Raw genomic sequence first — 15,224 nt, 5'->3', positions numbered from 1 at the left:
TTTGTGATGACAACTACTGTACAATATATAATAAATGTTATACAGATAACCAATGTTGGAAATGCAAGGCAAAAGAAGGATCGTTCTTCCACATGTGGTGGACCTGTGAAAAGACTAAGAATTATTGGAAAAGTATACATAAAGAATGCCAAAAAATTCTTAATAAGGACTTTTCTATGAAACCAGAATATTATTTACTTGGAATTTTGGATACAGAACTCTTTGCTGATTGTAACAAAGAAAAGTTGTTTACTTACTTCACCACAGCAGCAAGAATGGTTTTTGCAAAACGATGTAAAACAGATATAATACCAGAGGTGAAGGATTGGAGAATCAAACTTATGAAAATAGAGGATATGGACTCATTGACTTTTTTACTAAAAGAACATACTGGTAGAGGTTTGAAAAGGACTGATTGGTCAAGTTTTGAAGAGTATTTCAAAAAGATTGAAGAACATGAAAAGGAAATAAATAATTTTATATGGTTTTTTTATTACCATCTTTATTCTCAGAATGTAAAAAGAATGGAACAGAAGGAAGAAGAACAGAAGGTACAAACATTTTTTTCCTTACCTCCCCTTCCCCCTTCCCTTGATTTCCTTCCCTTATCCCATCTTCCCCTCTCCCCCTTTTATTTTTTCTTTAATCTCCTATTTTTCTACTATGTTGTTGTCATATCCTTGTTGTAAGCTGCCCCAAGTCCCCACGGGGAGATGGTGGCGGGGTATAAAGTTGTTGTTGTTGTTGTTGTTGTTGTTGTTCTTGTTATTATTATTATGATTATGATTATTATTATTATTATTATTACATTTCTTTATCCAATTGTTCTCCCACTATTTATGTAGTTAAAATTCTAATTTTTTGTTTTAATAAAAATTACTTAAAAAATAAATGTTCATTTTTTTGGTCAACAATAAATTTGAATTCGTCTTCATGGAAAAATAAGACATCCCCTGAAAATAAGACCTAGTGCATCTTTGGGAGCAAAAATTAATATAAGACACTGTCTTATTTTTGGGGAAACACGGTATGTAGTGCTGTTTATAAGCCGCCTTGGGTTCCTCCAGGGGTAGAGAAAGGGGGGTATAAACATGGTAAATAACTATATAAGGAATGCTCAGACATACTTTTGTCAGTTCTTCCCTCTGAAAGATAGCCTACAGCACCTTCTATTTGTAGATGGTATCCCATCCAAGTACTAATCAGACTACTAACTATCCAAGTACTAATGAGAGCTGACCTTGTTTAGCTTCCAGGATAAGATGGGATCTGGTGCCTTTGGGGTTTTAGGGCTCCATTTTCTGAAACTTAAGCAACACTTCTGAAGCACAGGTGGTAGGCAATGAGTGCTCTGCTGCTCCGGAGCAAAGCCTGGCTTTAATGGAAACCAGCGAACACACAACGTTGTCTTTGAGAGCCTTTTAGCATGTCACCGCAGGCTGACGCTTGCTTTGAGCATGCTCCCCAATTGCCTCTCTTCTCTGCTAATTAGGTTCTCGTAAACATTTGCGGTGTTTGAACACTTGTCCTACTTCTCCGCTTTCCTCCAACATCGCCAAGCGTACTGTGCCTGTAACTATTAGGTTATCGTGTTGATTCGACAGCCCTTTTAATTTAATAGAATAACAGGGAGCAGACTAGCATATCCGTTAATTTTCAAAACATTTTTATTCCACACAAATTAGCGCGGGTCCTGGAGGGCAAAATGACAAGAGGTTACTGGTAGACTATGTATTTAATTAATTGTAAAAAAAAAAGCTCAAATTGCTTTTACAGTTGTTATTAAAAAGTAGAATCAGTGTTGCCTCGGCACGACCATAATTAGCACCCGGGGGAATTAAATATTTAGCATTAGTAATATAACGGCGCGAAGGACACAAATTTCTATTTTTGTAATGAAAGCAACACAGTGTAAGTGCAAATGGTGGAGACGACAGCTGTCACAAGTGAAACGGCCTGGGATATTTCAATAAGACACCTCATTGGACAGCCAGTCTCGCCACATTATTGTTTGGAAAAGATCGGCGAGCTGAAATCCCACTAGAAGCCCATTACCTCGAGTATTTAGACTTCTAATTGCATGCTGTGAGAACAGTTGGGCAAATGTCGCACTGTAATGCGCTTGAAATGGAGAGTTTTCCCAAACGAATCTTTGCAAAAGTTCATACCTATTTCTTTCATAGGCTTTCTTTCTTTCTTTCCTTCCTTCCGGGGTTATGAATATGTGTGAGTGCATGGGCAAATGGAGAAACACACGAAGCAAGAAGGGGAGAGTTTTTGTTTCTTTTAAGTTTAATTACACTTTAAGCATAATTGCTTCTGGTGAAACAACATGAAAAAGTCAGAGCTGGGCCTTTAATGAGCTCTAGTTGGGAGATGGTTAGAAGGACCCTCAGGGATTCATTCACAAAATTAATGGGATAAAAGGTCTTGGTTTCAGCACAGTGTGATGGTCGAGCCAGGCTTAAACTCTAGTCAGAGCTGGGCTTTACTACAGACTTTAAAGTGTTATAACTGTTTAGCTTGTCAAAGACTATTATATTAGCATCTTATAGTGAATTCCAGTTCTTTTGGGAGGTGTAAGTTAAAAAAAAATCCATGCAGTCCTTAAAATCAAAAAGTAGTACTTTAATGAAAACTTTGATTTTGTCATTTTTAGAATGTTTATGGTCAGCTTCTGTCAGATGTTGATCACAGAGTCTCTCCGATTAATAAAACAAGTGGTTGTTTTTTTTAAATTTCAGAGGGGGTCATGAGCCCTATGCTTAAGTGGAGTTCCTCTTGCAGTACTTTCTTTTCTAAAACTCCTCTCTAAAGATTGAATAAACAAGTACATGCACCGAAAAAGATTAGCCTAAAGCAGCATTTCTCAACCTTGGGGTCAGGACGCACGAAGGGGATTCAGAGGGGTTGCCAAAGACCAGTATATTCTGGTCTGTATGGGAAGTTTGGCCCAATTCAATCATTGGTGGGGTTCAAGGGGTTCTTTGGTTGTAGATGAACTATAAATCCCAGCAATTACAACTCCCAAATATCAAGGTCTATTTTCCCCAAAACTCCACCAGTGTTCACATTTCAGCATGTTGCGTATTTGTGCCAAATTTGGCCCAGATCCATCATTGTTTGAGTCCACAGTGCTCTCTGGATGTAGGTGAACTACAACTCCCAAACTCAAGGTCAATGCCCACCAAACCCTTTCAGTATTTCCTGTTGGTCATGGGAGTTCTGTGTGCCAGGTTTGATTCAATTCCATCATTGGTGGAGTTCAGAATGTTCTTTGATTGTAGGTGAACTATAAATCCCAGCAACTACAACTCCCAAATGACAAAATCATTTCCCCCCCAACCCCACCAGTATTCAGATTTGGGCATATTGGGTATTTGTGCCACATTTGATCCAGTGAATGAAAATACAATGTGCATATCAGATATTTACATATTTACGATTCATAACAGTAGCAAAATGACAGTTATGAAGTAGCAACAATAATGAGGAACTTGATTAAGGGGTCACAGCATTAGGAAGGTTGAGAACCACTAGCCTAAAGGATGTAATTCTCCACTAATATTTTATTAAAAGAAAGCAATAAGTAATTTTAGACATTTTCTTCCCATGCATCATTTTTGAAAACTTTCTCACAGTGGAAAGAAAATGGCTAAATTTCTGATTTTGAATCCTATTTGCAAGTTGGGACTTTGATGTAAAATTCACATGGGGCTAATCAGATCTGTGTAGCTTTTGGGTACTATCACTGTTGTTTCATGAAAGCCAGTCTCTTTCGATTGGACTTGTGTCATCGGCTGGTATAAAATGTCAAAAATATTCTTGTGCAATGAGTTCATCGGTGAAATGAAAAATGGCAGGTCACAAATCAAATACACTGTACCTGCTTTATATATTGGGGGAGATGGTAGAAGCGAATAAGGAGGCTATAACTGAAGATACGATGATGCATCTTGTGGGGAAACAAACAGCACAGAAAAATGGGAAAGCAACCCGCGAGGTTGGCATTCATACCTGCACATCCCTCCAACAAAGCCACCAAATTGTTTTGGAGCAAGTGTCAGTTCTGGTTCACATGTGCCCAAGATTGTTTGACAGCCACCTTACAGGTCTGAACAAGGCCAGGAGTGGCTGGGCGAAACAAGTGAGGCGGCTCGTGACTCCACTGGTAATTTCTCAACTTCAGGAGCATAAAAGAGCAAAGGAACATACAATGCCACCTTAATCCTGGCTATCATCTCCGAGCAAAGCCCTTTCCAAGCAACCATCCTTGACGAGGCATACAGAAGCTTAAGCCTCCTTGATTCAAATGCAGGAGTTCGTTGGTCAGCAAAAAGAAAACCATGGTGATCGGAGCTACGGACGGTGTGCAAACATTTGTAGTAGTGTACTGTAGATTCTACCATTTGAAGCTTTCTTAAAAGCAGCTGATATTTGGTTTGACGACTCTCCATAGACTGTAAACAAGTGCTTCTCCTCCATGCTTTCCTTGACTTTTCCAATGCATTTTAATGCACAGAAATATTATTTTCTGCATAGGAAATATCCAGTCCAAACCAGTCCATACTCCAGGAAATAATGTGTGACTGCTCACTGGAGGGAAGAATATTAGAAGTGAAGATGAAGTACTTTGGGCACATAATGAGAAGGCAGGAAAGCTTGAAGAGGACGGTGATGCTGAGGAAAATAGAAGGAAGAAGAGGGTCCGACCAAGGGCAAGATGGATGGACGGTATCTTTGAAGTGACTGGCTTGACCTTGAAGGAACTGGGGGCAGCGACGGCCGACAGGGAGCTCTGGCGTGGACTGGTCCATGAGGTCACGAAGAGTCAGAAGTGACTAAATGAATAAACAACAAATAGGAAATATTGGCTGGAATTCACCACTGCAGTTATGAGTGAGGAATCTGGAGTTACACTTTCATAGCTGATTCATATTCACAATCTTCACTTATTCAATAGTGTGAGAAATATGTTGGAATTGCAAAGGTCCCTCAGCAGCTGCCAATAAGTCTGTTTTCCTATTGATCAGAACACAGCATATGGATATTTTACACCTATTTGTAATGTTCTTTTGTGCCATAGTCAGAAGCAGGATCACTGTCACAATTGCTCTTGACACTGGAGATGGTCCATAGGAAAGGGTTTTGAAACATTAGTTTTCCGGCGTGCTGATCAACTACAGAACCAAATAAAAAAATAACGGTGTCTTGGTTTTTAGGCCTTTTCCTAACGGGGTCATTTGTGACATCAGTTCAGAAAATTGCATTGGGTAAAGGTAAAGGTTTCCCCTGACGTTAAGTCCGGTCATGTCTGACTTTGGGGGTTGGTGCTCATCTCCATTTTTAAGCCGAAGAGCCGGCGTTGTCCATAGACACCTCCAAGGTCATGTGGCTGGCATGACTGTATGGAGTGCTGTTACCTTCCTGCCGGAGCAGTACTTATTGATCTACTCACATTGGCATGTTTTCAAACTGCTAGGTTGGCAGGAGCTGGAGCTTACAGCGGGCTCTCGCGCCACTCCTGGGGTTTGAACCTGGGACCTTTTGGTCTACAAGTTCAGTATTGGGTAGACTGCATCAAATCTAGTTTCTTAGATATGGTTGTCATGATTTTCTATGGGAAAACGGATGAAGACTAGTATATGGCATGTGTTCTGTATCTCAATAACTAGAGCGAAGAGGGGAAATCTGGTGCCATTTTTGGAATCAGCAAGTCAAATATACCCAGAAACAGATCTACCATTTCAGGCACCAAAATGTGTGTTGGCCAGTGCAAAAGAACAGACCCCCATCATGCATAGAAGCAGATGTCCGGTAAGTGAAGATTGGGGCAGGATCACATTATAACTTAGTTAAGTTAAATAAATAAGTAGCATAGACTTAGCTCCACTTTTGCTAGGTTTAGGGAGCACAGAACCTCCAGAAATGTGAAAAAAATACAAATTGAAAAAGCATGTTTCTTTTCACCAGCATGACTTCATAGTTAACATTGGATGGAAATTGACTACAGAGTTGCCCTGGAGGACCTAGACCAGTGGTTCTCAACCTGTGGGTCCCCTGATGTTTTGGCCTTCAATTCCCAGAAATCCTAACAGCTGATAAACTGGCTGAGATTTCTGGGAGTTGTAGGCCAAAACACCTGGGGACCCACAGGTTGAGAACTACTGACCTAGAGAGTCTTAGAGAGAATATTTTAATCAAATCTGTGAATAACTAGAGCCACTAATACCCAACCCACAAATGTGAAGGGTTAACTATATTAAGATCAAGATCAAGATCATCTGGGGAGGCCCTGCTCTTGGTTCTACTTCCCTCGCAGGTGCAATTGGTGTGGATGAGAGACAGGGCCTTCTCAGTGGTGGCCCCTCGGCTATGGAATTCCCTCCCCAGTGATATTAGATCAGCCCCTCCCTCCTATAGAAGAAAGATAAAAACTTGGCTGTGGGATCAGGCTTTTAGTGAACAGGGCAGTGCAATAACAGATCTGGAAATATGGAATTGACTCAGAAAGGCCTGGATTATTATTATGGATGGTGTAATTTTAATGTAATGTTTTTAAATGTTTGATACGTCTGTTTTAATCTAATCTAATTTTAATGTTTGTATTATATGTTTTTAAGGCATTGAATTATTGCCTCCATATAAGCTGCCTTGAGTCCTCTTTCGGGGTGGAGAAAGGTGGGGTAGAAATAAAACAAATAAATATGTAATATTTATTACAATATTATACAAGGAGAATGCTGTTTTCCATGTAGATGCCCCGTATGCATTTTTTTCATGCAGAATGAGTCCCAAATTGCAAAGATTGTCATGCCGCATAGATTCTCCTTGTCAGAATAATTTAACACTGAAAAGATAGATTTCAACCATTTTAAAAGGGCCGGGCTGTGGCGCAGCTGGCTAGTAACCAGCTGCAATAAATCACTACTGACCGAGAGGTCATGAGTTCGAAGCCCAAGTCGGGTTAAGCCCTCGACCATTAAATTCCCCAGCTTGCTGTTTACCTAAGCAGCCTGAAAGACAGTTGCATTTGTCAACTAGGAAATTTAGGTATGCTTTATGCGGGAGGCTAATTTAACTAATTTACAACACCATAAAACTGCCAGCAGCACGTGGAAAGAAATGAGGAAGTACAGCACTCGGTGTCACTAGTAGATAATCAAGCAACAGCTCCCCCTGTGGCCGGAATCGAGCATATCCTCATGAAGCTGGAAATGTTAAATTGCCTCTGTGTGTGTCTACACTGTATGTTGTTTGTCTGTTGGCACTGAATGTTTGCCATCCCCTTTGGGGTGAGAAGTGTGGAATATAAATACTGTAAATAAAATAAATAAATAAATAAATAAATAAATTATTTCTGAATATTCATTCAATCTCTCCCTAGAATAGGTTATGTATCACACAGTTCTTTGTCCTCCGTCAGAGATGTTGGAGAATTCTTGAGAAAAGCTGAAAAGCCTACACTATTGTTTTACCAGGATTTCACTACTGTTTCACTCCATCTATGGCTAAAGTTTCACACTACCTAATGACAGGGCCAACCCTGTTCTAGTGTAGCAAACATCCAATGGTGTTGTTCTCTTCAGTTCAAAGCATTAATATGTTTGCTGATTTTTTAAAAAAAGTTATCCTCTTGCCTCTTAAAAATGAAGAAACTTCAGTGGTTTAAGTGTACATAGCAATTTTCTTTAATGAAAGGCTTTGGACGAGAAAAGAGTATTTTAAGTGCATTTATTGAAGGACTGCTGCAATTTTTCCACGTCTGCAATTACTTAAAGTAATAGTCTTGGCTGTAAATGAGTAATTTTACAAGGAGCTGCTTGATAGTCTGGTATGTCTTTTTTAAAGCAGTGTCTTTATAAGTTCAGTGAGTTCTCAAGATTTTTCAGAGCAGATCTCTCCCAGGTTAAAGAGAGAGCAGAACGAAAAGCGAGATGACCAATCCTCATCTTCTTTTTGCTGGGTTGACTGAATTTATAGGCTAAATTCTTCCAGACAAATGTACCCTTTGGTCTGCTTGTGCTGGACCAAAGATAAGAACAGGATCCATTTGATGACTTGCAATTTTGTGGAGCAGTGAATCTGCTCTGGGGTTTAGTCTACCCTTTAAGGGAGCTCTCCAAGGGGCTGAACTTTTTGCAAAAGTGGAAAAAGCTTGAATAAAAATTCTATTTTTTTAACTGAAGGAAGATAAACTTTTGAGGAAACTCTAAGTCCTCCAGTGCAATTCTATGGCCAACTTTTTCCAGGGAGTAGCACTGGAATACCTAGGGATTCCTAGAGAGGATGGCAGCCCTGGATAGTACTTAGATGAGAGACAACCAATGAATAATAGATGCTGTAGGCTATATTTTAGAGCAGGAGTTCTCAAACTTTTTCAGTCGTGGAGCCCTTTTTGAAGCAACAGTTTCTCGTGGAGCCCCAGTAAATGTGTGTATCTTATCTTATCTTATCTTATCTTATCTTATCTTATCTTATCTTATCTTATCTTATCTTATCTTATCTTATCTTATCTTACCTTACCTTACCTTACCTTACCTTACCTTACCTTACCTTATCTTATCTTAACAGCAGTAACTTCAGGGGCCATCCAGTCCAATCCCCTTCTTCCATGCAAGAAAAGCACAATCAAAGCACCCCAACAAATGACTACCCAGACTTTGTAATAATAATAGTAGTATTGTTGAAGGCTTTCATGGCTGGAATCACTGGGTTGCTACCGTGTTTCCCCGAAAATAAGACAGTGTCTTATATTAATTTTTGCCCCCAAAGATGTGCTAGGTCTTATTTTCAGGGGATGTCTTATTTTTCCTTGAAGAAGAATTCAAATTTATTGTTGAACTAAAAAATGAACATTTATTATATACTGTACAGTAGTTGTCATCACAAACCAGCATAACCAGACAAACTGTGAATCCTATCAAGAATTTCTTGTTATTACCATTATTTCCATCTACAACTGGTATGTACATTTACCAATTCGGAATGCTCTGGAGTTCTGTTTGGCGGGCATGCTTCCAAACAAAACCTTTGCTAGGTCTTACTTTCGGGGGAGGCCTTATATTTAGCAATTCAGCAAAACTTCTACTAGGTCTTATTTTCCGGGGATGTCTTATTTTCGGGGAAACAGGGTATGAGTCTTTCTGAGGATGCCTGCCACAGATGTGGGTGAAATGTCAGAAGAGTTAGCTTCTGGAATATGGCCTTACAGCCTGAAAGACTCACAGCAACCCAATAATAATAATAATAATAATAATAATAATAATAATAATAACCAGTACAGGTGGTCCCAGTGGTGATCAGAACATTGGGTGCCGTGGCAAAAGATCTCAGCCAGCATTTGGAAACAATAGACATTGACAAAATTACGATCTGCCAACTGCAAAAGGCCACCCTACTGGGATCTGCACGCATCATCCAAAAATACATCACACAGTCCTAGACACTTGGAAAGTGTTCGAATTGTGATTTTGTGATATGAAATCCAGCAGATCTATCTTGTTTGCTGTGTCATAATAATAATAATAATAATAATAATAATAATAATAATAATAATAATATCGGAGCCCCTGGTGGTGCAGTGGACTAAACCGCTGAGCTGCTGAACTTGCTGAAAGTCTGTCAGTTCGAATCCAGGGATAAGGGTGAGCTCCTGCTGTTAGCCATAGCTTCTGCCAACCTAGCAGTTAGATAACATGCAAATGTGAGTAGATCAATAGGTACCACTCTGGCAGGAAGGTAACAGCGCTTCATGCAGTCATGCTGGCCACATGACCTTGGAGGCGTCTACGGACAATGTTGGCTCTTTGGCTTAGAAATTGAGATGAGCACCAACCCCCAGAGTCGGACATGACTAGACTTGACATCAAGGGAAACCTTTACCTTTACCTAATAATAATAATAATAATAATAATAATAATAATAAGTGTTCGACTTGTGATTTTGTGATATGAAATCCAGCATGTCTATCTTGTTTGCTGTGTCATAATAATAATAATAATAATAATAATAATAATAATAATAATAATAGCAACCCCAGGGACCATCCAGTCCAACCGATGGCCATCCAGCTTTAATAATAATAATAATAATAATAATAATAATAATAATAATAATAATAATAATAATGCAGCAACCCTAGGGGCCATCCAGCCCAATCCCCTTGTGCCATGCAGAGCACTTCAGTATGCTTTCTGGGGTCTCAAAGGCTCCAAGGAGCACACTTTGAGAACCACTGTTTTAGAGGAACAGATTGCTAAAAAATACCTCTGAGGGTTCCTTGCCTTAGAAAAGCCAATGAAATTCATGGAGTCACCATAAGTCAAGATGTGACTTGAAGGCGCACACATATGTACATACATGAAAACTGATCCTCTACTGAAGTTCAAGACCAATAAACCCATGGTGTGGAATAGTTTACCATGTTGCCTTATCCTGAATAAATATCCTAAGCAGCACACTTTAAAGGCTTGCCTTCTGAAGTTGATACGGGCTTAACCTTGTAGCAAGTTAACCACAATGGGAAATCCATGTTGACTGATCATTTGCAAGCCTGAAATGCTACTTTGCTAAATAACATGTAAGACATTCCCCTTTCTCCTCCCCACCCTCTGTGTCTCCTTCTTTTTCTTCTTCTTCTTCTTTTTGAAGCCTTGTATATGATCGTTAATTAGACAACATTTAATTTGGCTTAACATTTTTGTGTCAGTTTTGTGAAAGGGAGACTATAATTAGGGAATACAGATCAAGTTTCTGTCAGACTTATAACCTCTCACTCTAATTTAATGCGCACTTCCACACTGCAATGTCACATGCCGTGCGAAGAATTCCCCTCCTTCTCCGCACTGTCTTTTACGCATGGCTAGTAACCAAGTTGCCCATATTACACAACTGACAGCAAAATGGAATCGCTCCCATCGATGTGAGGGCAGACGCTTTGCAACAAACGGGCCCATCAGACAGATCTACTTGGAGACAACATGTATGGATCTAGAAGAATAATATAAGGAGGACAACATTTCTTTTGAAAAAAATGTCTGGGTGAAATTTTGGTTAGGCGATCCTTGACAGTTGATAATTAGAGTATTAAAATCATCTTAGTATATATTTAAAACAACAAAGGTCTATTAGAGAGTAATAACTTCATGACAGCATCCATTATACAGCCTCCCCAATACTGGTACAGTAGAGTCTCACTTATCCAAGATTGCTTATCCAAGGTTCTGGATTATCCAATGCATTTTTGTAATCAATGTTTTCAATATACAGTAGAGTCTCACTTATCCAAGACTCGCTTATCCAAGGTTCTGGATTATCCAACGCATATTTGTAGTCAATGTTTTCAATACATCGTGATATTTTGGTGCTAAATTCGTACATACAGTAAATACTACATTACAGTACCCTGTATTGAACTGCTTTTTCTGTCAAATTTGTTGTCAAACATGATGTTTTGGTGCTTAATTTGTAAAATCATAATGTAATTTGATGTTTAATAGGCGTTTCCTTAATCCCTCCTTATTATCCAACATATTCGCTTATCCAACATTCTGCCGGCCCGTTTATGTTGGATAAGTGAGATTCTACTGTATCGTGATATTTTGGTGCTAAATTTGTAAATACAGTAATTACAACATAACATTACTGCGTATTGAACTACTTTTTCTGCCAAATTTGTTGTATAACATGGTTTTGGTGCTTAATTTGTAAAATCATAACCTAATTTGATATTTAGTAGGCTTTTCCATAATCCCTCCTTATTATTCAAGATATTCGCTTATCCAAGGTTCTGCTGGCCTGTTTAGCTTGGATAAGTGAGACTCTACTGTATCTCGATTTTTAGATATGTTCTTGGGATTATTTGGGCACTGATTCAGAAAAGTACATTGGATAGACTGCATCCACTCTAGTTCCTTAGGTATATTTATCATGGTTTTCTATAGATAAGCAAATGAAGACTGGTATATGGCATATGTTCGGTATCTCAAAAACAAGAGCCAATAGGAAAAAAAACTGGTGCCATTTTTGGAATCAGCAGGTCAAATATACCCAGATACCGGTCTATTTTTTGAGGCACCAAAATGTGTGTTGGCTGATTCAGTCACCATCCATCAATGACTGTTGGAAATCAAGGTTCAAATTCCTATTAAGAAACCCTAGATCAGTGGTTCTCAGCCTGTGTTTTGGCCTTCAACTTTTAGAAACCCAAACAGCTGGTAAAACAGCTTTTAGAAACCCAAACAGCTGGGATTTCTGGGAGCAGTAGGCCAAAACATCTGGGGACCCACAAGTTGAGAACCACTGCTCTAGATGATTTAGAGTAAGGCACAATTAGCCTCAGAGAAAAGCAAGAAAACTGTGTGATAGATTCACCATAGGGCGGATTTGAGTTGGAAATGACTTGAAGGCACACAATATCAAGTCATCCCAAGTCTCCTATCAACTTGCAGCACTTTAGCTTCCTATTTCATTCTCTTGTTTACATTATATACTCCGCACACTTTGGCTGTTTGTTTTTTTTTATAATTTTTGCTTTGCTTTTTAGATTATGTCAAGTTGATATTACTGTTTTTAATGTTTAATGCGTATAACTGTATTTTGTGATCTGTTTTTTATTGTTTCAATGATTGTAATTATCTGGGCTTGTCCCCATGTAAGCTGCTCCGAGTCCCCTTGGGGAGATGGAGGTGGGGTATAAAAATAAAGTTGTTGTTGTTGTTGTTGTTGTTGTTGTTGTTGTTGTTATTATTATTATTATTATTATTATTATTATTATTATTATTATTATTAATGATGCTTTGACCCCTTTGGGAGGAGGATTCTTTGAAGTCCACCTGGCATTAGATCGAGTTGATTTATAGCAGAAATTTTCAACCTGTGGGTCCCCAGATGTTTTGGCCTTCAACTCTCAGAAATCCTGAATTGGCTGGCATTTCTGGGAGCAGAGGCGGTTCACCGGCGAGGCCATTTAGGTGGTCGCCTATGGCGCAATCATTCCGGGGCTGCAGTTGAGGACCCCAGGAGGAAGGTGCCACCCCCATCTCCTTCTTCGGACCTTCTTCGGGCCTTGCGGGTCTTCTTTGGGCGCCTGGCTCACTGGAAGGCCCAACGCGTTCTCCGGAAGGCCCAGAGCAGGTTCTGGAAGCCTGTGTCGGGCCTTCCGGTGGGCCGGACGGGTCTTCTGGAGCCCGCGCTGGGCCTTCTGGAGCCCATGCTGGACCTTCCGGAGCCCACGTCGGGCACTCCGGAGCCCGCTGCCATTTGTTGGAAGCAAGGCAAGTGGGTTTTATTTGTCTGTGGAATAATGTCCAGGGTGGGAGAAAGAGGTCTTGTCTGTTGGGAGGCAGATGTGGATGTTGTAATTAATCACCTTGATTAGCATTTAATGGCCCTGTGGCTTCAAGGCCTGGCTTCCTCTTGCCTGGGAGAATCTTTTTTCGGGAGGTGTTAGCTGTCCCTGATTGCTTCCTGTGTGGATTTCCCCTGTTTTCAGAGTGTTGTTCTTTATTTAGGCTTTTCCTTAATCCCTCCTTATCCAACATTTTCACTTAGCCAACTTTTTTATTTTTCAGTGATTGGTTGGGGGGGGGGGTGCCAAAATTTCTGTTCACCTATACTTGAAAATTACCTCGGACCTGCTCTAACTGGGAGTCATAGGCCAAAACCTCTGGGGACCTACAGGTAGAGAACCACTGATTTATAGGGTTGTCATAAGTTGATAGACAACTTGAAGGCACATTCCTTCACAAATACCAACAAAACAGAGGAGGCTTTGATAGTGAGATGGTTTTTTTTCGTTTCAGGAGCAACCGGAGTTGCTTCTGGAGTGAGAGAATTGGCCATCTGCAAGGACATTGCCCAGAGGACACCCGGATATTTTGATGTTTTACCATCCTTGTGGGAGGCTTCTCTCATGTCCCTGCATGGAGCTGGAGCTGAAAGAGGGAGCTCATCCGTGCTCTCCCCGGGTGGGATTTGAACCTGGCAGCTTTCAGGTCAGCAACCCAACCTTCAAGTCATGAGGCTTTTATCCCCTAGGCCACCGAAGGCTCCTAGTGAGATGGTAAAGGCAATGAGTAGGCTATGGCAAGTAAAGTGAGAGCATGATATTGGTCATCCTTAAGGAAGAGGAAATCACCAACAATGGATCTTCTTTACTGATAAATAATGACAACAAAAGACAAGAACCTACAAGTCAGAAGGTAGGAGTTTCTAGATGGTCAAAGAAGTATAATAGAAAGCACTTCTTACTTACTGAGCCAAATCTTTGATGCATAATGTATAATCCACATTACCTGACAGTTTGTGATGCTATAAAAAGTCTTTGTGTCCTATCTGAAGGGAGTCTTTTACAGTGTGTCCTCTTCTTTGTTCATGTAAGAACAAAGTTTGTCATCCCGAGTCTGCGAAGACCTTTGATGAGGTTGAGGTACTTTCTGAAAGAAAAAGGGTGAAAAAATACGGCATGAACAGAACAGGCGAAGCCTTGTCAGCTTTGAGTCATCTTGTCAGCGCTGGCTTTCCAGGATATTGGAATCGTATTGTTAAAACATGCTGGAGTGGAATCCTTCAGTTTCAGCCCATTGATAGAAACATGCTGATGAAGCAGCAGATGAAACAGGGACGGTTACTGTAGTCCGGATACGGTGGACATCACAGCAGTTGAGACAAATAATATTTGCTCTACAATGCTTTTTCTTCTGAAGCAATTTTGTAACCCAGAGTCATGTGTGCTGTGTCATTTTGAATTTGTTCTGTAATTTCTCTTTAGTACGCACATGAAACTGCACCAAACACCATCACGTCTTTCATGTTCCCTCTGCCAGCAGTAAAATCATTACAGTAGACTTGCTTTAATCCCCAGCAATCTTTTAAGTGAAAATCTTATTATATGGTCCTTCTGAAAAGTGTGCATCACCCCCTCCCACTGCTGTATGATGGTGTGCAAATTTCCATAAATTAACTTTAGCCATGGTTATTTTGCCAACCATAATTAATGTGCCTTAAGCATGATCACAAACTAAAATCTTGCGTTTCATTTTTCTAAACAATGGGGGAGGGGAATACTTGGAGGGAGAAAGAAACCCTTACCTCTTGAAAACTCTCTCAAAGAATAAAATAGGCCATTTTCCTTTCAAACATTCTCCTAATTCACCTAAATGCCATATGATCCAACAAGTCAAAGGCAGATCTCAAGTAACTCAGTATTGTGACCTATCATA

At 39.9% G+C, this 15,224-nt stretch overlaps 1 long non-coding RNA gene across 1 annotated transcript in view; it reads right to left on the bottom strand.

Moving 5' to 3' along the window:
* Positions 1–14,145: 14,145 nt before the first annotated feature.
* LOC134293648 (uncharacterized) overlaps positions 14,146–15,224 on the bottom strand; it is a 37,474-nt gene continuing 36,395 nt past the window's right edge. The window contains exon 4 of the long non-coding RNA XR_010000591.1: positions 14,146–14,438. This is a non-coding gene — a long non-coding RNA (uncharacterized LOC134293648). The remainder of the gene's footprint in view (positions 14,439–15,224) is intronic.

This window comes from Anolis carolinensis, unplaced genomic scaffold (genome assembly GCF_035594765.1).
Source record: "Anolis carolinensis isolate JA03-04 unplaced genomic scaffold, rAnoCar3.1.pri scaffold_9, whole genome shotgun sequence".
Classification (NCBI taxonomy): domain Eukaryota; kingdom Metazoa; phylum Chordata; class Lepidosauria; order Squamata; family Dactyloidae; genus Anolis; species Anolis carolinensis.
The sequence above is the reverse complement of the archived record's forward strand: the minus strand, read 5'-3'. Positions and strand labels throughout refer to the sequence as shown.